This window comes from Phodopus roborovskii, unplaced genomic scaffold (genome assembly GCF_943737965.1).
Source record: "Phodopus roborovskii unplaced genomic scaffold, PHOROB, whole genome shotgun sequence".
NCBI classification, from domain to species: Eukaryota; Metazoa; Chordata; class Mammalia; order Rodentia; family Cricetidae; genus Phodopus; species Phodopus roborovskii.
Genome location: NW_026126433.1, coordinates 10,843,310 through 10,866,170, shown reverse-complemented (window position 1 = coordinate 10,866,170; position 22,861 = coordinate 10,843,310). Strand labels below are relative to the sequence as shown.

Below are 22,861 nucleotides of genomic sequence, written 5' to 3'. Positions count from 1 at the left end.
GCTTATGGTTTAGTAGGCTCTGGTGGTCTGTCCCCCAACATTGCACGACCCTAGACTCAACAGCAGGTAGTATATTTACAATGCTATACTTCTATCATTATTTTAAAGTAGACTGCTAACTTTTTTTTTTTTACAAGTTTACTATTACTATCCCATATTTTACTGGAAGTGGTCCCATTTATTTCTGATTTACTGAGTCTCTTGTTTGCATCAAAAGATGTCAAGGGATCTGTAGTGGGAACTTTGTTCCTAACACCCATGTCAGGCAGCTCAAAGCCATCTGTAACTCCAGCCCCAGGAGACCCCAACTCCCTTTTCTGATCACTGTGGGTATACACACACACACACACACACACACACACACACACACACACACACACACACACAAATACATCATTCAAAAAGAGAGAAAAGAGGAGACAATGTAAAGGCTAGAAGTGCAGATCAGTGGTAGGCTGCTTTCCTAGCATGCATCATAAGGCCTTGCATTTTATTCATATCACCACAACAAATTAATCAATTAATTAATATAAAAGCATATTATTAATTAAAAATCCTACATATTCATGAGAAACTGTAGAACACATGACTGAGACATTGTACAATATTTTTTAACTACATAAAGGGTCTTCCATACAGTCTGTAATTAAATTGCTCTAAGCCTGAGGCATGGTCTAGTTGATAGAGTCTACTGGGCAGGGTGCCCTGTGTTCTGTCCCTAACACTGAAGAGGACTGGGTGTGGTGATACGTATTTGTAATCGAAGCACATAAGTAGAATCAAGAGAATCAGAAGCTCAGGGTCATCCTCACTACACAGTGATGTCTAGGCCAGCCTTAAATATAGGGTACCTGATCTTACTTCAAAGTAGTTTTAGAATTACAAAAAACGTTTTAAAAATAGTTCAGAGTTCACGTTCATGTATACCATTTACTCTACTTTCCATAGCATTAATTGCTAATACCTTGGGTAATTAGCAAAACCAAGATGTTAGCATAGGAACAATACCATTTAGGAAGCCCGATTTTAGCTCTATTCATTTTCCACCCAACCCGGTCTCTTTTCCAGGATTCTACCAGGCATCACAAGTCAGCTTCTTACTCTTCTCCACACATCTGGAGCACTTCCTCACGTTTTCCTTGTCTTTCACACCCTTGGTGTATCCCTGATCAGTTATTTTGGGGAACGTTATTTAACATGGACTTATTTATTTTTTTTGCTGGCTTATGACATTGAGCCTTGGGGGACAAGAATACTGGGATAAACTCTGTTTGCTTTCCTCAGAGCACATCAAATGGTAAATGAATTGAATTCATAGCAGTGGTGGTGTTGACCTTGATCATTGGCTGAACAATGGATATGCTACATCATTAATGGCTGTAAATTGAGATTTGCCCCCACCTAGTTGCCCTGTGACTTTAGCCTTCCTAACTTTAGTGGTTCTCATAGCTGTGTTTGCCTAGTCAGGACCGAATTTTTCAGAATACCTTCTGCCTTTGTTTAGTGATTATTTTCTATAGGAAGACCTGACCTTTTCCCCATTTATCTGTTTATTATTAGATATATGGGGATTCCAAAATATATTTTATTGGTTAGAATCCAATATTAAACTTGTATGTTTAGTTATTTAAGTCACTTCATTTCAGGTTACCAGGAACCCCTTGTACTAGTAGCATGCTCTCCTAGCCTTATTCTTATTTTCTAGTACCACAGCTGTTCTAGTCTCATATTTTATCTACCTCAGCTCTCAAGCCAACCAGTTTTCCAAGGGGCTCTGGTTTCTTTTACTGGAAAATAGTGTTCAGAAGCAAATATTGTATCACCAAGTGTGCTCATGAATGCTAGGATATTGTTTCTCCTAGGCCTTCTCAGTGGACAAAGGTAAAAAGTGTGTGTGTGCACGTGTGTGTGAAGTACATATTAATTCTTCTGATTCCAAGCCAACACAATGAGGTCCATTCTCTTCTCCCTCTTTATTTATAATTTCTTTTTCCTTCAGCTGCACAATGGTATATTCAATACTAGTATCCATAAAAACAATGGCATAATTTCTAGGCTATACCATAAGAAACAAGTTCACTGTCTGACTCACAGTATTTATATACAGCTCTTTCCATATTGTATCTCACATTATCCAGGCAAAATGTTGTTTTCTGAGATATATGAGTGAGTTCTTTTGTTCTCTTCTTTCAATATGACTATGATATCCATTTGTAATGCAGCCAGATTTCTGTTTGTGGTACTATGACCAGAATAGTAACTGAAACATGTGCACATTCAGTTCATCATAGCAGGTAAGACATGGAAGTGGGGAGCATGTGTAGACACTCCTCACATGACACTTGTCTAACCTTGAAAGAACCATACCACTCAGCTGCTCCCAGTAGCCAGACCCCACCTTCTCGATACCCTCTCACCATCAAAATAGCAGCACAATTGAGAAGCTAGGACCTCAAAACATTAGCCTGTGGGATGTTTCAGATTCAAACAACAACAGCCAGGTTGATGTCTTACTGATTACATTCCATACAGTGTCTCTCTATTTGACTGTAACTGTATACTGAGTGAAGAGCATGGGGAGTGGAGTGGGGCAGCTTGCCAGGGCTTAGGCTTTTCACTCTGTAGGGAGAATGTTAGGGTAGTTAGAGAATTCTGTAAGTGGAACCTGACTTTGGAGGTACTCAGGGGAGGGGCTTGACCACCACTCATAATTCTCAAGTGGCTTACATTTCCCCATTTCTTGTTTATTATTGATTTTGTTTATTATTTTGTTTATTTTTGTTTATTATTGCTGTAACACAGGTTACAGCAAAGAGGAGCAATGTTATTGTTAGCCTACTTCCTGCATTAGAATGAACTTGATCTTCATCATCAGGATTAAATTGGAAGTCACAATCCTCTGGCTCTGTAGCTAGGGGCTGGTAATCCTGTAATAGCAACTGATTAAAAGTCTGGTTAGAATTCTTCTGAATGTGTTGTTGAAGAAATGTAGACAAGAAGTATTAAGGTAGGATGTGACTAGTAGGGTCTATAAGGAGAAAGGGGGTTAAGAACGGTAGTATCCAATTCCACATTGGACTATCAATGAGCCACTGGCTGAAAGTGTCAAACTGTTTCTTACATTTTTGGAGATCCACCTAGAGTTATCAGATCTTGGGGGTTTTTTGTTTGTTTGTTTGTTTGTTTGTTTTGTTTTTTGTTATTTTGTTTTTATTATTGTTGTTGTCTTGATTTTTCAAGACAGGGTTTCCCTGTGTAGCTTTGGAGCCTGTCCTAGAACTAGCAACTAGATCTTGTCTTTTACTGTTGCTGACTAATTGACATAGAAGCAACATTCTTCCCTGAAGAAGAGAAAAAGACCATCCCTCTCTGCTGTTATTAAATATAACCCTCCTTGATCTTGGAGCACTACATTTACCAGCAGGTCTATGTGGTCCTGAAGTGTAAGGATGGTCTGAGCCACCCATTGGAGATCCTGGATGAACTGAACAGAAAACTGATGGTAAATAGCTAGGGAAGTAGTCAGTTTTGCTGCTCAAGTGGTGACTCCAAAGGTTATACCCAAGACTGCTAGAGGCTGTAGGGCCTGAACTACACATTTGTCATGTTGGACTGCTATAAACCTTGTGATAGGAATTGGCAAGTGATCTCCATCAGGTATGACCCTCAGTTTTGGAAAAAGGAACACCAGGCCACAAGTTCCAAATGACCCAGAAGGTAGGCAGTGATAAACTTAAGTACAACAGTGTGAATGTTTGAATGCAGGAGCTGGATGGCAGTACTGCATTATTGCAGTCTTCAGAATCCAGTGTGTCCACAAAGCATGTTCCTGAGTAAAAGCAGCCTGTGATTCTGAAGGGAGAGATGTAGGAGAGATAAGGGATGGTAGTGACATTTGGAGTAATTAATGATCATCAAGGTGAGAGAGTCTAATAAGCCCAAGAGTGAGGACACAAATGGTGGTTGTGAGTTTGACGCAGAAGGGACACACAATCAGCATTCTTCTAAGTGGTCAGGCAATGCATTACTCAATAACTGATACACAGAGGTTAAGGTTTGTAACAAGAAATGGAGAGCCGAAACAAAAGAACTAACAGAAATTATGTCTCAATTGGGGTTAACAGACATCTACAGAACATTCCATCCAAATACAAAAGAATATAACTTCTTCTCTGCTCCACATGGAACCTTGTCTAAAATCGACCACATACTAGATGGCATAACAACCCTCAACAGATACAAAAAAAATTGGAATAGTCCCCTGTATCTTATCAGACCGCCAAGCTTTAAAATTGGAATTCAACAAGAACACAAATCACAGAAACCCTACAAACTCATGGAAACTGAACAATGCGCAATTGCACCATACCTGGGTCAAAGAAGAAATAAAGAAAGAAATAAAGGGCTTCCTAAAATTCAATCAGAATGAGGACGCAACATACCTGAACTTATGGGACACCTTGAAAGCAGTATTATGAGGGAAGGTCATTGTACTAAGTGCCCATATGAAGAAAACTGAGGATAGTCACATTAGAGAATTAACAGCACAACTGAAAGCCTTAGAACAAAAAGAAGCAAACTCATCCTGGAGGAGTAGATGCCAGGAAATAATCAATTTGAGGGCTGAAACCAATAAAATAGAAACCAGAGAAACAATACAAAAAATCAATGCAACAAAGAGTTGGTTTTTCGAGAAAATCAACAAGATAGAAACCTTGATCCAAACTAATAAAAAAGCAGAAAAAGAACATGCAAATTAACAAAATCAGAAACAAAAAGGGGGACATAACAATGGACACTAAGGAAATCCAGACAATTTTCAGGTCATACTTTGAAAACCTGTACTCCACAAAATTTGAAAATTCAAAGGAAATGGACAAATTTCTGGATAACTATCACTTACCAAAATTAAATCAAAAACAGACAAACAACTTAAATAGACCTAAAACCCCCAATGAAATAGAAGCAGTCATTTAAAGCCTTCCAACCAAAAATGCCCAGGGCCAGATGGCTTCAGTGCAGAATTCTACCAGAAATTCAAGGAAGACCAATACTCAAATTGTTCAACACAATACAAATAGAAGGTTCATAACCAAACTCTTTTTATGAGGCCACAATCACCTTGGTACCCAAGCCACACAAAGACACAACTAAGAAAGAAAACTACAGACCAATATCCCTGATGAACATTGATGCAAAAATACTCAATAAAATACTGGCAATCCGAATTCAAAAATACATCAGAGAAATCATCCACCATGACCAAGTAGGCTTCATACATGGAATGCAGGGATGGTTTAACATATGAAAAATCTATCAACGTGATCCACCATATAAACAAACAGAAAAAGAAAAACCATATGATTATCTCCCTAGATACAGAAAAAGCCTTCGACAAAATTCAACACCCTTTCATGATAAAGGTCTTGGAGAGGTCAGGGATAACAGGAACATACCTAAACATAATAAGAGTAATATATAGCAAACCAACTGCCAACATCAAACTGAATGGAGAGAAACTTAAGCCAATTCCTCTAAAATCAGGAACAAGACAAGGCTGCCCTCTCTCTCCATATCTCTTCAATATCGTACTAGAAGTTCTAGCTAATGCTATAAGACAACAAAAGGATATCAAGGGGATCCAAACTGGAAAGGAAGAAGTCAAACTTTCTCTATTTTCAGATAATAAGATAGTTTACATAAGCAACCCAAAAAACTGTACCAAGGAACTCCTACAGCTGATAAACAACTTCAGCAAACTAGCACAATACAAGATAAACTCAAAAAAATCAGTAGCCCTACTTTATTCAGACGACAAAGTGGCTGAGAGAGAAACCAGAGAAACATCACCCTTCACAATAGCCACAAACAACATAAAGTATCTTGGGGTAATGCTTACCGAACAAGTGAAAGACCTATATAATAAGAACTTTGTGGCTCTAAAGAAAGAAATTAAAGAAGATACCAGAAAATGGAAAGATCTTCCATGCTCTTGGTTAGGTAGGATAAACATAGTAAAAATGCAAATCTTGCCAAAAGCAATCTACAGATTCAATGCAATCCCCATTAAAATCCCACGACAATTCTTCACAGACCTTGAAAGAATCAACAATCAACAATATGGAAAAACAAAAGATCCCGGATAGCCAAAACAACCCTGTACAATAAAAAAAACTTCAGGAGGCATTACCATTCCTGACTTTAAGATCTACTACAGAGCTATAGTCCTGAAAATAGCCTGGTATTGGCACAAAAATAGACAAGTAGACCAATGGAATTGAATTAAAAATCCTGACATTAACCCGCACACCTAAGAACACCTGATTTTTGACAAAACAGCTAAAAGAATACAATGGGGGGGAGAAATCATCAACAAATGGTGCTGGCACTATTGGATGATGGTGTGGAGAAGACTACAGATAGACCCATGTCTATTGCCATGCACAAAACTCAAGTCCTAATGGATCAAAGACCTGAACATAAATCCAGCCACACTGAACCTCTTAGAAGAGAAAGTAGGAGGTACCCTTGAACAAATTGGTATAGGAGACTGCTTCCTGAACACAACTCCAGTAGCACAGACACTGAGATCGACAATTAATAAATGTGACCTCCTCAAACTTAGAATCTTCTGTAAGGCAAAGGACACAGTAGACAAGACCAAACAGCCATCCACAGACTAGGAAAAGATTTTCATCAATCCTACATCTGACAAAGGGCTGATCTCCAAAATATACAAAGAACTCAAGAAACTGTCAACAAAACACCAAATAACCCTATTAAAAAGTGCTATGCAGAACTGAATAGAGAATTCTCAACAGAGGAATCCAAAATGGCTGAAAGACACTTAAGAAAGTATTCAACATCCTTAGCTATCAGGGAAATGCAAATCAAAACAACTTTGAGATACCATCTTACTCCTGCCAGAATGGCTAAAATTAGAAATACCAATGACAGCTTATGCTGGAGAGGATGTAGAAAAAGGGGAACACTACTCCACTGTTGGTAGGAGTACAAACTTATCCATAGATCAGTATGGTGGTTCCTTAGGAAAATGGGAATTATTTTACCACAGGACCCAGCAATCCTCCTCTTAGGCATATACCCAAATGATCCACTTCCACTCAACAAAGGCATGTGCTCAACTATGTTCACAGCAGCATTATTTGTAATCGCAAGAACCTGGAAGCAACCTAGATGCCCGTCAACTGAAGAATGGATAAAGAAGATATGGCACATCTACACAATGGAATACTATTCTGTGGATTAAAAAAAAATGGAATCCTGAAATTCGCAGGCAAGTGGCTGGCACTTGAAGAAACCATCCTGAATGAAGTAACCCAGTCACAAAAATGAGGAACATGGTATGTACTTGCTCATGTATGGATTTTAGACTTAGAGCAAAGATCACCAGCCTATAATTCACACCACCAGAGGAACTAGGATACAAGGAGTATTCTAAGAGACTCATATAAAGTCCCTCACAGAAGGGGAAAGGCACAAGATCTCCAGAGCACATGGGAAGGGGGAGTGAAGGCAGTGAGGGGAGAGAGAACTAGGAGAAAGAGAAGGAGAGGAGAGAAAAGCACGTGGGACTAGGAAGATTGAGTCAGGGGAGGAATAGAAGACAGGAGAGAGAGAGAGAACATGAAAGAGGGAGCCATTATAAGTTTGAAGAGAAAACCTAAAGAAATGTCTAGAGACCTACAAGACTGACTCCAACTAACAATTTGAGCAACTGTGGAAAGGCTACCATAAATGCCCTTCCCTGATAATGAGGTCAACAACTAACTTATCCACCATCATGGAGCCCTCATCTACTACCTGTTGGAAACAGAAGCAAACATCAATAACTAAACACTGAGTTTTACTAGAATCCAGATGCAGAGAGAGAGGACAAGACCATGTTGCAGAAACACATAGAGACAGCTGACCTAAACAAGGAGGAACTAATGGGTCCCCCAGACTGAGAGCTGAGAATCCAGCATGGGACTGACTCAGACCCCCTGAACATGGGTCTCAGCTAGAAGGACTGAGCAGCCTAAGGGACCTCAGACAGTGGAACCAGGATGTATTTCTGGTGCATAAAAGGACCTTGCAGGCACATTCCCCATGGAGGGATACTCCCTTAACCTAGAGACAGGAGAGAAGTCCTAGTCCCTATTTCAAATGACTTGATAGATTTAGATGACCCTCCTGGATGGCATCAACCTACATGTGGAGTGGGGGTGGTGGTGGGAGGGGGACATGGGAGGGGGGAGAGAGAAAGAGGGAAGGAGAGGGGAGGGAGGGAGAGAGAAAGAAGTGGTATCGATATATAAAATAAAATTTTTTTAAAAGAAAAAAAAAGAAATGGAGTGACATCAAGGTAAGGTATCAACTAGGAGGGGTGGTATTAGGGATGTCTGAGGACTTTTGGACCACTTCTACCTGCCTATACCTAGGGACTGAGAGTAGGGTGTGTACATCTGTGTTTTGATTGTGCCTGATGGACAGCTGTGATAAGTGCTATAGTAAAGTTTACTAAGACCCCTGTATCCCATCTGGACTGTGATTGGTCATTAATTAGAATATGAAAGACTGGTCATGTTACATTAAAGGTAGACCACCTTCCTGAATATACATTGTGTTTCCTACAGGACCAATGAGTACAACCTCCATAAGTCTCTAGCCAACAGGGACAGTGATCTCCAGTTTGATCATGGAGAAAGCAAGCATGAGGAACAGGTGTTTGAGAAGTCAATTGGGTGTTATAAGGACAAGTGTCTCCTTTTCACAACCTTCTGATGAGCAGACTCCAGATCCCACCATGAGAGTGGTCTGCTTGAACCATTAAATATAGGTTTCCTAAACCTTTGAAAGTTTAATATAACAATAGCGTGGAGGAGGAAAGAAATTTGAAACATCTTTCATTACTTCAAATCATTTTCTTATACCTTCACAACTTTCTTAACCTTTTGAATCCTCAGACCTTTATCTACTTTCTTAGATCCTCAACTTATTCAAGCTCTTACCAATAACCTCTCCTGGGTTCTCTTCAGGAACTGTAGTCCTGTCACACAGTGCCAAGTGTCAATTTCTCTCCATGGTCCCTGCATGTCCTTTTAATACTAATACCACCTAGGTGACTCTTACATTACAAAATTCAGCTACCAAAATGAGGTACATTCTTGTACTAGTACATGGAGGTGTGGCTTTAATACTTTATTAAACAACCATTGTTTTTTTAATCCTATCATAAACCATGTTTTTATGATTCTTTGTTTCCAATACAGGAATTGGACAAAAATAGAGAAAAAAAAGGCATAGAGGTAAGTCCCAATGAAAAAGAGACGAATAAAGGGAGTTATAGGGAACTGAATTTGTCTTTGGCAGCCTGATACAGAGCAATTTCCTGACTCTATTAGGATGAGCTGTTGGTTAGAGGTGGGGGTTTCTTGGACAATAAACATCCACATGTAAGAGCCACCCTGGACAGGTGTAGTTAAGAAGAAAGAGAGAACAGAGCAAGTTTAGATACGAAAGACTTTTCATATCATTTGTTTGTGCAATGTCAGAAGTTACCACCATTGAAAATCAAGGGTGCCAGTTTAGGCCATCGGAATGTACTAAGGCCAAGCTGTCTGCAGTAACAGAATGAGGTATCAATAAAATCTGAGTCCATAGAAGACAAGGGGAAGGTCTGAAAAGTGAACTCTGCCTGAGGAGTTTCTATAAGTTCCAAGTGGGAGCTGAGGGGTGAAAGAGAAGCCTAGGAAGGTGCAGAGAAGCTCTGGACCTTCCAGGGTGGAGCTAGAGGCAGGAAGGACAAGGTGGAAGAGGCCCAGAAGAGCTTAAGGTAGCTACTGAACTCAGCAGGCAGCTCCTAGGTGGAGGAGGCAAGGAAACAGAGGGTTCCAATAGAGGGACAGGAGGAAATGTCTTAGTAACTAGAGACTTGCCCACAGGTTGGGACCCTGAAGGTGTACCGGGCTCCAGGAGCCAGAAAGAGGACACTTACTGAGTGGAAGAGGGGAGATGGGTGGATAGAGTTTCCCATGTGTAATCCTTACAGCTCAGATAGAAAGGTATCCTGGCAGTTGGAAGCCAAGGAATACCACAAAGTCATACCACACAACATACCTCACTCAAGAGGTTTATGAGGAGGGGAAAACACGGGAGGGTGGCTGCCTCTGCTCTGGCAAGAAACAGCAGAAAACAGAGGGTTTATATAGCTTTTCTTGGGGTGGAGGATTGGTGGGCTTGGTGGGATTTCAAGTCCAGAGTTTGGGCTTTTTACTCTGTAGGGTGGGGGCAGGGCCCAGCTGTTAGGGCAGATAGTGTTCTATAGATGAAACCTGGCAGTTGGAGTTTCTCAGGGGAGGGGCCTGACTGCCACCATGTGCCTCTCTAGTGCCTTACATCTATACTTTAAAAAGAAGTAAAAGAAGTATTTCTCCCATTTGACCCCTGTAGTGAGATAGTCCTTCTATGGCACTGACCACGCCCATTGGGGGGTGGAGCGATGGGCGCCATTTGTAAGGCTTTCAGGTTTTTCTGCCTGCAGCTGTTGGTCTCGTCCTGCTGCCGTCCCAGCCCCAAATAACACACATAGACTCTGTATTTGATATAATGCTGTTGGCCCATTATTTGTTTCTTATTGGCTAGCTCTGTCTTAAGTATTAACCCATTTCTATGTATTTCCACGTGGTCTCCTTACCAGGGAGTGAGGCAGGCATCTGGTCTCCCTGGTCTCTCCATGCTGACTCCTGCTTCCTCCTTCCTATTTTTACCTTGTCTCCTAGTCCCTCCTATCTTCCTTTCCTATTGGCCAACAGAACTTTATTCATTAACCAGTATGAGAAACATATACAGAATGACATCTCCCATCAGACCCCTACTGACCTGGCCCATTCATCCCTTCCCATGCCCTTCCAACCAGTTTCTGTGAGTAATTAACACTTTCTTGTTTATCTTTAATTTTATCTGTCTTGCACAAATGTGTACTTCTTAATTTTTGGACCCATCTTTCTCACAAGAAGGGTCACATGCTAGATGTACTTTGTGTGTTTTTTTGTTACTTTGCTTGACACTTAGTAAGTCGGTATTAGAAATCACTTCATATCCACCAAAGAATGAGACCTTGGCAATTCTTCTGCAAAGGAATTTGGCACTCCTTACAAGCTATTCAACCATTGCCCTATGAGTGGAAATTTAGGTTACTTTCAATGTCTTACATTTACAAACAACACTGTATCATATAACTTCACCATAACCATTTTGTATTTTGAGGAAATCATCAGAGTAGATTCCTAAAAATAACATGAAGGTACACTGTGGTCAGTCTGACCAATGGCATGCAGGAAAACATGTGTTGTGGTCAGTCTGATCAGTGGCATGCTGGTGAACTTGCTTTCCAGTGGTTGTGATAGCTAATCATCTCCACTGTCAACTTGACCAGATTTAAAGTCATGTGAAAAGCCACCCCTGGGTGTATCTATAGAGTGTTCCAGGAAAGTCTGACTGAGTATGGATGGACTATGACCCTGAATATGGACAACACCATTCCTTGGGTTAGGGAACAGGCATGAATGCAAAGAAGAAAAGCAAGCTGAGCACCAATGTTTTTCTCTCTCTGCTTCCCGACACAGCATGATCAATTGTTTTATGCTCCATCAGCTATGCTTCTTGTCTTAGTCAGGGTTCCTATTGCTGTGAAGAGACACCATGACCATGGCAACTCTTTATAAAGAAATATGTCCAAATATATTTCTGCATTTATTCTTTGGGAATTTCATATTATGCACCCCAATCCTACTCACTTCTAGTCCCTCCATATCTACCCCTCACCCTGCAGCATTGCCCCAAAAGAAAAATCCAAATAATAAAAATAAAAACAAACAAAAAAAATCCCACCTCAATCCTCTGTTTTTCCTACCTCTCCAGCACCTCCCCATCCCTCCTAGTGGCATTAGGAGCTGTTGTGGTGAGTTACACATTATACCCTTTTGTCCAATCAGCCCCACTCACAAATGTTCATTACAGTGAATCATTGGTTTGGTTCAAGGCCTCTGGCCTTTGGCACACCACCATCACTGGACTCTCATGGAAACTCCTCTTGGATATCTTGTTGTTGCCCCATCATGGAGATCCTATGGCCATCATTCTGCAGGACCAGTCCCTTCACACATTCTAGCAAGTCATAGATGATAAGGATGTTAGGGTGTGCCAACTCAAGGCCCAGGGTGTGAGCCTGGGTGGTAACTGAGCTGGTCAGTCTGGCATGCTTGGACCATCCCGTCAGATGAGGAGCAAAGCTAGCTCTCCTATGCCCATCATACCATCAGGGCCAGCTCATCCACATCCATAGTGAGTGGTGGGGTCATCTCTCCCTAGAGGTGAGGACAACTCTCCCATGAGAGACAGAGCTAGATCTAGGTTCAGGGCCAGCTATCTCAGGGGCAGTGATGGGTGGGACCAGTTCAGCAGAGCCCTCAGATTTCAAAATGCATGGTTCTTATGGCTTCTTGTGATAACATGGGCCATGAACATCAACATAGACCCCAGATGCAGCAGGACCATGAACCCATCCATGGCAATCAGCAGCAGTTCAAGCCAGGACATCACCATGGCCCCAGTGGCAGCACAGATCAGCCACCCAGATCAGTATAGCCTTGGCAGCAGCATGGCTCTCAGACCCCTGGCATTGGCATGGCCTTTGAAGGTAGCATGAGGCACAGACATCAATATAGGCCCTGGCTGCAGTAGAGTCCCAAACCCAGAAACAGCCCAACGCAGCAGCTCAATCCCAGATATCATCATGGCTCCAGGTGGCAGCACAGGTGGCCATGCCATCTCTTATAAAGGAAAACATTTAACTAGTCCACTATCATCATGGTGGGAAACATGGCAGCATGCAGGCAGACATGGTGCTGGAGAGGTAACTGAGAGTTCTATATCAGCATCCTCAGATAGCAGGAAGAAACAATGAGACACTAGACCTGGCTTGCAAAGCCTACCCCTTAGTGATGCCCTTCCTCCAACAAAGGCACACCTACTCCAATAGGGCCACGCCTCCTAATAATGTGACTCCCTATGAGCCTATGGGGGCTATTTTCTTCCAAACTACCAAAATACCCCATCATAAAGGCTGAATTGTATCTCTTAAAACTGTGAGTGAGACAAAACACAACTTTCTTTCTTCCTTCCTTCCTTCCTTCTTTTCTTTCTTCCTCCTTCTCTGCCTCTTTCCTTTCCTCCTTTCCTTCCTTTCTCCCTCCCTTTCTTCCTACATGTTTTTCAAGTGTCTTCTCACAGCAACAAAAGGAGAAACTAACACAGTGGTACTGTTATTCCCTCTACCAGAAACGTGGGAGGAAGTGCTGTTCTCACAGCGTAACAGAACATACTGACATGCTGTTTAACTTCTACTTCTGATGATGGATTGTAAGTGAACTTGAACAATTTTCATTTGTGGAGGGCTAGCTGTGTGTTTTGTTCTTGCTCACAGTCTTCACCCACCCACATTTGACCATGAAGTCTTGGTCCTTTATCTCTCTATTTCTATAACCCGTGTAGATATCTCTTTAGAAAACATGCCAGTGACAAATATTCTCTCTTTATTGGTTACTTGTATTTGTATCCAGTCAGGAAAACATTCTGTGCTTTTGTTGAGCCTGAGTTCCAACTCAGAGCTAAAAAAAAAAAAAAAAAAAAAAAAAAAAAGCCTTCCTTATACTTTTATTCAGGTGAAAGGAGAGTTTTCCTGTGTTTTCCCTCATGTTTGCAATGCTCTTACTTTTTGAATTTAAATCCCTAGCCTTTGGGGGATTTATTCTTGTGTGTGTAGTGAGATGGCATGGGGCTGATTTAATCTGTTTCTGAATGGCCACCCTGTTGTCTAACATTTATGAAACTGCTCAGGGATCACAGACAAGATGCTATTTAATAAACTAATTTGTAAATCTGTAAAAATGAAGAGATTATGAGAACTATTACCAGACAAAATAATTTAAAAATTAAATGCATTCCAAAAAGTAAACAGATGAAGCTGAACAAAGAAAGCCATGCTCTGGAATGTGTACAGAGAAGGGACATTTCACAGGAGCTTTTCCACAGTGCTGGACATCAAAGCCTTGTGCATACCTGGTAAGAGCTCTACCACTGAGCTCCACCTACCATCACAGTGATTCTTAGAGACCCGATTTATCAAGGCGACATAACACTCTTAAATATGTGCCAATTGCCACACCCTTTGGCTGGTTTTCTAATCTAACGAAACTGCCATAACTCTCACCTGACAAAGGAGTTAGTTTAGAAAATCGTTTATTTATTTGTTTTTCTGAGGCTGTTTTGCATTTTATCCCACAAAGCTTTGGGCCACATTCACAGCAACATCCAGCTATCCCTGACATATTTTAGGTTTCTTAGGAAAACAGCTACATAGATCACTGCTCCAAGTCTCCCAGACATGGCTTTTGATCCCTTGCTTTGGGCTTCTTACATTTTTACGAACTCATTTCCATTCTTCCAGAAAAAGTTCAGACACTGAAAACAGCCATTTGTTTTCAAGGGAACAATTCTGAGACAGAACTCTTTTTTTTTTTTTCCCTAAACAATTATGAAAATCTAGCAAAGTAGTTCCAGGCTACCTTCCATAAGCCACGCAATTTCAAGTTAGTCGTGTGTGCTTGTGTGCTTCTCCATCTTCACCAGCTGAAACACTGAGGGATGAAGTGTTCAATTTCATAAACACTTGCTGTTAATTACACACTGGATGATGAGTCCTGCTGTAAGTAGAATCAGTTTGACATTAAGGAATGGCCCTAGAACCTAGCTTTTCAGCTGTGCACAGGTATGTAGATTAAGTAGCTAGGATTCCTACCAAAAGATTTATCCACACCTCTTAGCTGTTGGGATCTGAGTCAGCCAGACTCTTCATTCCTGTTTATGAAATGCTTTTCCCCCAGGGAGTTCTACTCACATTCATTATCTCATTAATCACCCAGCTATTCCCTTGGAGAAAGGAAAATGGGGGAAACATGCATTCTATCAGCTCTCTGACTCCCAGGAGGAAATTCAGACTGTGAGAAGGAAAATATAATTCCCTTGTCTGTAAAATGAGTCCTCTGGCTTAGTCCACGCCTTTTGCCCTCAGTACTTGGAAATGATAAGAGATTTGAGAGCTTCTTCACTCCTTAGGAAAAAGTAATTGCATGTAGCCAGTCAAGCAAACTATTAGAAATATGCTGCTATGAGAATCTTAATAAAAGCTAAATTATGCTGCGTGGGAGCTGACTCCCACTGTGACTCCAGATACATATTTCTGGTGGATCATTGTTAGGATCCCAATCAATGAAGTTGCCATAGGCTGTCCCATCCTTGAATGTGTCATGCTCAATATACATACACAAACATAGAATTAGTTGGCACTTTGGATACTACCTTTTCATATAAATTTTACTTAATCCTTCTAGAAATCGTAAGGAAGAATTAGAAGTGTACCAAGGACAATACACTCAATAGACCGCAGAGTAAGATTTGAAGCCAGTTCATGAGGTATTATGTACGTGTGTGTGTGTGTGCGCGCGCGCACGCATATGTGTGTATCAGGTCGAGAGGGTAACCTCAAGTGTTGTTTCTTGAATGGCATTTTCCTAGTTTGTCTGTTTATTTTGAAAAAGGGACTCTTACGAGCCTAGAACCTACCAAGTAGGCTAGTCTGCTGGCCTATGAGTCCCAGGGATCCACCTATCTCTGCCCCCCCACACCCCCAGAGCTGAAATTATATGTGCTCGCTATGACACTACCATTTTGTTTTGTTTTGTTTTGTTATGTGAATCTGAGGCTGGGATTCAGGTCTTCTGATAGGCCAACACATTACCACTGAACTAATGCCTCAGATCCAGATGTTTTGAATTTTTAAATTCTTTTTCTCTCCACACATGGAATGTCCACCAGCAATGACATGTTTCATCTTAATTCCAGTGAATGTCAGAATTCCAACCTAGAAATTCTGAAACTGGCAAGAGTCTGCACTTGTTGATTGTACACTGTTTGGGGAAATAATGCTTCAGGACAAGAGTTCCACGTGGAAAAGGAAAGACAGTTCTGCTATTCAGGAAAGGCAGTTCTGGGGTAGCTGAAGACCTGTCAAGAAAGCTCATGGCCTTGAGCCTAGGGAAAATGCTATCCTGGCTGTTTTCTTAAATACCCAATAGGTTAAAATTGTCATTATCATCACTCAATGGCAAGAGCTTTCAATTTTGCCTTCTAAAAGATACAGTGGTTTTTACTTTTTGCAGCAATGGTGACTGAGCCCAAGGTGTGTGCACTCCAGGCACACTGTGCCACTGAGCTTCATCTCCATCTTCCTATGACAAGATTTGACTCCTTTGCTATGACAATTCCCAGGCAGTCTAAATCTCAGAAGATGAGCTAGTTAGGAGTTAGAAAGAGGCCCTTGATTAAGTAAATTGATCACAGGGTGGGAAGCAGTGATAGAAGGCTGTGTATTCACTACTAAATAAAACCAATCTTCATTGGGCTCTAGTACTTACCCACTAAAGCAAAGTTTTGTGAAAATTGTGAACCATGTAGATTAAGAAATTCCAAACAAGATTCTCATCTGCCCACCTGGTGCAGGGTGATGTAAGAGTTACAACCTCTTTATTCCAGGCTGTACTGGATGCAGCATTCTCCTCTCCAGACAGCATCTCTACAGCCATGAGCATTGACCCCATCTGATCTAGATTAGATAAACCTAGGTAGCAACCATATGAAACATTTCTATGTATAAGTCCATTTAGTCTGTTGTGAGAAAACACATTAGAATGATTTATAAACAGAAATTGTAAGGCATGGAGGCACACACCTGTAATTATAGCACATATTATGATGAGGCAAGAGAGGAGAGTTATAAGTTCTAAGTCAGCCTGAGCTACTTGTTGAGATGCTACAAAAATAAAAACAAACAGACTTTGGGGCTGAAGAAATGGCTCAGCAATTAAGAGCACTGGCTGTTCTTCCTGAGGATCCAGGTTTCATTCCCAGCATCCACATGGCTGATTAAAACCTCCTGTAACTCCAGCCCCAGGGGATCTAACAACCTATCCTGGCCTCTGTGGACACCAGGCACAAATATGGCATGCAGACATACTTCCAGGCAAGACACTCATACACATAAAATGCTTGTAGACATACCTGAAGCCAAGTTTAATCTCTAGCACTGCAGGAACCCAGAATGGTAGCACAAGCGTGTAATCTAAGCACTACGAAGATAGATGACCCCAGAACATTCAGAAATTCAACACCATCCTTGGCTACATAGTGAGTTGAAGGACAGGAGAGACATAGACAGAGACAGACAGACAGACAATCTGGGAATCTAGGATCAAGGCTTCTTCAGTAGGGTGGTGTTGGATGGGGACCCCTCTCCACTTCTAACATGGTGCCTTGGGCTGGGGTATAGCTCAGTTCTAGAGTGTTTGTCTAGAGTACACAAAATTCTGGGATCAATTCTTAGCACTGCATAAACCCGGCTTGGTGGTATATGCCTGGTAATCCTACTTCTCCGGAAGTAGGGCAGAAGGACCAGAAATTCAAGGGCCATTCTCAGCTACACAGTAAGTTAAAGGCCTGCTTGGGCTACATAAGATCCTGTTTTATTTTTTAGATTAATTTCTTTATTGGCAGGGAGCACCATGCCATTCGACAAATGTAGAGGTCAAAGGACAACTTTGCAACTGTTCTCCTTCCACCATGTAAGGTCAGGAGGTCAAACTCAGTGGATCTGGCTTGGCTACAAGCTCCCTTACCTACTGGGACATTTCACCCACCTCAAGACCGTGTTTAGAAAAATAAAGCCAGTGCCTTGCTGCTCCACCATTTGGATGAAGAACACTGCTCTTTCATGGAGGAAGAGACAGGGGAGGAAAAGGCATCTGCCCGCCCGTTACAACCCATTGCAAAAGGATTGGCTCGAGGAGCCCACCCATGGCCCACCTCCTCACACTGGTGATTCTTTAACAGGGATTTTAGGAAACACATTCAAACCACTGTGCAGAAGGACTAACTGCAGCTGGCTTGGGTTGGGGAGGTGAAGAGGGAGAGAAACTTCAGAAGACTGGAATGGAATTAAAAGGACTGAAAAGGCATAGCACAATAGCAGACCACTTGCTGAGCCCTGGGTTGACTCTCAGCACCACCTGATGCTTCTGATATTCCTGCTAAGCAATTACTCCCCCTCTGGCATGTATTTATTTAGCTCCTTAAAAAATATAAAACAATTGTGTGTGTGTGTGTGTGTGTGTGTGTGTGTGTGTGTGTGTATTCTGAATAGATTGTTAGTGGTTAGGGTTCGTGTTAATTGCCATCCTCCCTGACTTGTCAAGCAGTTGGGGACAGGTCATCTGTCACAAACAGGTCATTTACTGGAATTTCCACACATCACTCTTGGAAAAGTCAGAAGTTAAAGGCAAGCCACAAGTGAAACAAATCTGGCCCATTGTCATGATTGTTTGGCCCACACAGTAGGGAAAGCACAGCATTTCATTTAAAAATAAGAATTTTCAGAGCTAGAGAAATGACTCATCAGTTAAACACACTTGCTACTGCACTGAGGACCCTACTGCAGTTCCCAGCACCCACACTGGGAAGCTCACAACCACCTGTAGCCAGTTCCTCAGAATCTGATGCTCTCTTCTGTCCTCCATAGGGACACATGTATACACTGGCATGTACACTGGACCCTCCCATTTGGCATTCACTCACAAAGGCACATACACACAAATAAAAATGAAAGAAATCTTTTTAAAATTACAGTAAGAATGTTGAAGCCTTATTAAAACCGTAAAGATATTTCAGCACTCCTCTTTGTCCCTGGATCACAACAGTTGGCAAAGCTAACTATGGCCTCTCTAAGATGAAGCACGCCGTTTCAGCTTTGCCATCTCCAAGGAGCATCCTGGGTTTTGTCCTACATCTGTTGCTTCCAGCTTACGCGACCTCTATTGGCTCCAAAGTTTGCGAATTCTGAGTTAAGTTCTCCCTTTACTCCAGTCATGTGTGGCCAGAATCAAGGATCCAGGTGTCTGTTAGAGACAGTACAGTACCATCCTGCTCCATCAGCAAGGAGCCCTGGACAGGGAACCTTCAGCAGGAAAGCTATGGGTACTACAGGCATGCCAGGGCACAGCCAATCCATTACACTGACAGAGCAACTGCATTTTTTTTTTTGAGGCAGATTATTATGCTTTATTTCATGATCAAACATTCTGAGTAAATAAGGTGTTTCCTTTTCTAGAAGAAGGGAATCAATTCAAATAATTTTATATTTATTTTGTGTATGCCCACATGTGTGTGTTGGGGGATGAATGCTCACTTGCTGCAAAAAGAATGTGGAGATTTGTCTTCACTGGGGTTCCTAGTGCTATAATAAAGCACCATGACCAAAGCAATTTAGGAAAGGAGACATTTTCTTTGCTTTACATACTCCAGTTCATAAGTCTATTGAGGGAAACTAAGGCAGGAACTGAAGCAGAAGCTAGGGAGGGGCACTGAATATTGGTTGATTCTCCGTGGCTTGCTTTCCTGTACAGACAAGGACCGCCTACCCAGGTGTGGCACTGCCTCCTGTGAGCGGGGCCTTCTCACATCAATCATTAATCAATGCTTTAACAAAGCAACTGCATTTTTAAGAAGTATTCATTTATTAAGTATACAGTGTTCTGCCTGCATGTATGCTTGTACATCAGAAGAGGGCACCAGATATCATCACAGATGGTTGTGAACCACCATGTGTTTGCTGGGAATTGAGCTCAGGACCTCTGGGAGAACAGCCAGTGCTGTTAACCTCTGAGCCATCTCTCCAGCCCTGAGCAAGTGCATTTTTTATAAATATCACTATGTATCTTATTAATCAAAAGGATATATCATATTCTTATGAAAAAATAAATTTATACCCAGGCATTGCTTGCTATTTTACTCTAATCTAATAAGAAATAAAAACAAATTTAGGAAGTGGAAGAATAATGTATACATAGTCTTTTTATTGTTTTTAACATGCTTCATTATTGTTTGAGTATTGTTTTTTGGTTTTTTGGGTTTTGGGGCTTTTGGGGTTTTTTTTACTCTAGCCCTAGCTGGCCTTGAATTCATGGAAACCCTCCTGCCTCAGCCTTCCAGATGCTGGGATTACAGCTGGTACCATCAAACCCAACTAGTCTTTGATTCTAAATGAAAAAAATGTATGCTCTGTTTAAGCCCACCCCAAATCCCCAACAAATGTTTCAAAATGTAAACACTCTTAAATAGTAAAGACCAGAGGGTTTGGGTGAATATGTGTCATACAAAATGTTAGCAACATAATTATTACGTAATGAATGTTTTAGTAGATATATGTATGTGTATGTGCATGTTACATGCACATGAGAGTGCTGGTGCATTCACAGGGACATGGACAAATGGAGGACAAAGGAGAATTTTCACATGAACATGTGGAAGACAGAGAGAATTTCCCATGGTTTCTCATATTTCTGTCTGCCTTATTACCTTGAGGCAGGTCTCTCGCTGAAGCAGAAGCTCACAGAGATCTCTCAGGATCTGTCTGCCCACCCTTCTTCCCAACACACACACACACACACACACACACACACAGACACACAATGCTGGGGCTCAGACTTGTGTGGCAATTCCTGGTTTTTACATGGGTGCTTGGGATTCAAACTCAGGTACTCATGCTTGGACAGTGTGGTAGTTTGAAAGAAAATGGAATGGCACTATTAGGAGGTGTGGCCTAGTCGGAGGAAGTGTGTCACTATGGGGAAGGGTTAGATTTTGAGGCCTCCTATGATCAAGCTATGCCCAATGTGACACTCAGTTCATTACCTGTGGCCTGCTGATCCATATCTAGAACTTAACTCCTTCTCCAAACATCTTGCCTGCCTCAATGCTTCCTGCCATAAAGATAGTAGACTAAACCTCTGAAACTGTAAGCCAGCCACAATTAAATGTTTTCTTTTATAAGAGTTGCTGCAGACGAGGAGCCGCAAAAGGGTTTGTGGGATAAAGGTTTCTTCCTTTCCTCTGGCGGCAGCCATCAGGAGAGCCAAAATGGATGCTACAAATACACACAGGAGCTATGGAGAAAGAAGCAGTCCGAAATGTTGAGCTTTCTGCTGAGGGTTCGTTGCTGGCAACACTGCCAGCTCTCTGCACTGTACACAATACTTGGCCTGATAAAGCGCCAAGGCTGGGGTACAAAGCCAAGCAAAGTTATGTCATATACAGGATTTGTGTCTGCCGTGGTGGCCTCAAACACCCAGTTCCTAAGGATGCAACTTACAGCAAGCCTGTCCATCATGGTGTTAACCAGCTAAAGTTTTCCTGAAGCCTTCAGTCTGTTGCTGAGGAGAGAGCTGGAGGTCATTGTGGGGCTTTGAGAATCCTTAATTCTTACTGGGTTAGTAAAGATTCCACATCCAAGTTTTTTGAGGTTATCCTCATTGATCCATTCAATAAAGCTATCAGAAGGAACCCTGACACCTAGTGGATCACCAAACCAGTCCACAAGCACAGAAATGTGTGAGCTGACATCTGCTGGCCACAAGAGCCGAGGCCTTGGAAAGGGCCACAAGTTCCAGCAGACATGCAGCCTGGAGAAGGCGCAATACTCTGCAGCTCCACCATTACTAATACACGTGATGTTTGTAAAATTCATACCCAATAAACAATTTAGGACTATCAAAAAGAAAAAAAAAAAGCAAAGAGTTGCTGTGGTCATGGTTTCTCTTCAGGGCAATAGAAACACTGCGACAGACAGCAAGCTCTCTTATGGGTATGTCTTCATACAACACAACACAGAAGCCTATAAAATTTATGTCCTATGCAATGCAACAAGTGTGTACTTTAACATAAATTAAAAACTACTGTGTGTTTTAAGTTATGTAATGAATACAAACATTAGTTACATAAAATAAACATAGAAGCTAGTTTAAATGATTAACCAAATAAGTAGAGGTTAGTAATAAAATAAATGGAGATGAAGCAAAACAATAGTTTAAGTGTGTATGTGTGTGTGAGAGAGAGAAAGAGACAGACAGACAGACAGACAGACAGACAGACAGATAGAGAGCATCCTTGAGACTATTCTCTTTTTTGATACTTGCTATTATGGAGTTAGATGGGCAGAGATGACAAGGCTCAGTTAGTAAGGTACGTACCTCGAATGCATTACGCCCTCATGTCATCAGAGCCACATGAACTGGGAGGAAGAAGTAGAAGGCTGGCCTGGGCTACATAAGACTTATTGTAAGGTGCTATCTCCTAGCCAGCTTCTGCCATTTTCAGGAGATCAACTATCCCTCCTTGAGATCAGTCATTAGAGTATTGATTTCACTTCTAGAAGGAGTGGGCAAGGTCATTTAGCCCTGACCTGAGTATCCATCCACTCCTCCTAGCTATTATATGAAATTCTGTTCCAACTCTATCTGGCTTTAGAATCTTGGGAAGGGGCTAGAATAAATAAGCTAGGAAAGACTAGGAGAAGGAGGCCTTCACCCGTACAGCTATGGGAGCACCATCATCTGTGCTAGTTGAAGACTTTCCAGTGAGGACACTTTGGGGTCACACACTTCTATCAGTAATCCCTCACCTATGTTCTTCTGTATTAAACAAAGTCATTAACTCCCTTGGGTGAACTGGAGTAGAATCACACTTTGGTTTATCTTTGGGACCTTAGTAGGAGGAGGTAGATATTGTTCACATCTCCCCAGAGAAGGAATTTTAACATAAGACTTTGTCTCAAAAACAAACAAATAAAATGTGAAACCTGTAAGTCAAACCAAACCAAAATAACAGTAAATTTTAGGTGGAGAGCAGGGAT

General features: G+C 41.5%; 1 pseudogene; it reads left to right on the top strand.

The window, feature by feature from the left end:
- The first annotated feature begins 12,523 nt into the window (after positions 1-12,523).
- Positions 12,524-21,672, top strand: LOC127223209 (60S ribosomal protein L15-like; annotated as a pseudogene).
- Positions 21,673-22,861: the final 1,189 nt, after the last annotated feature.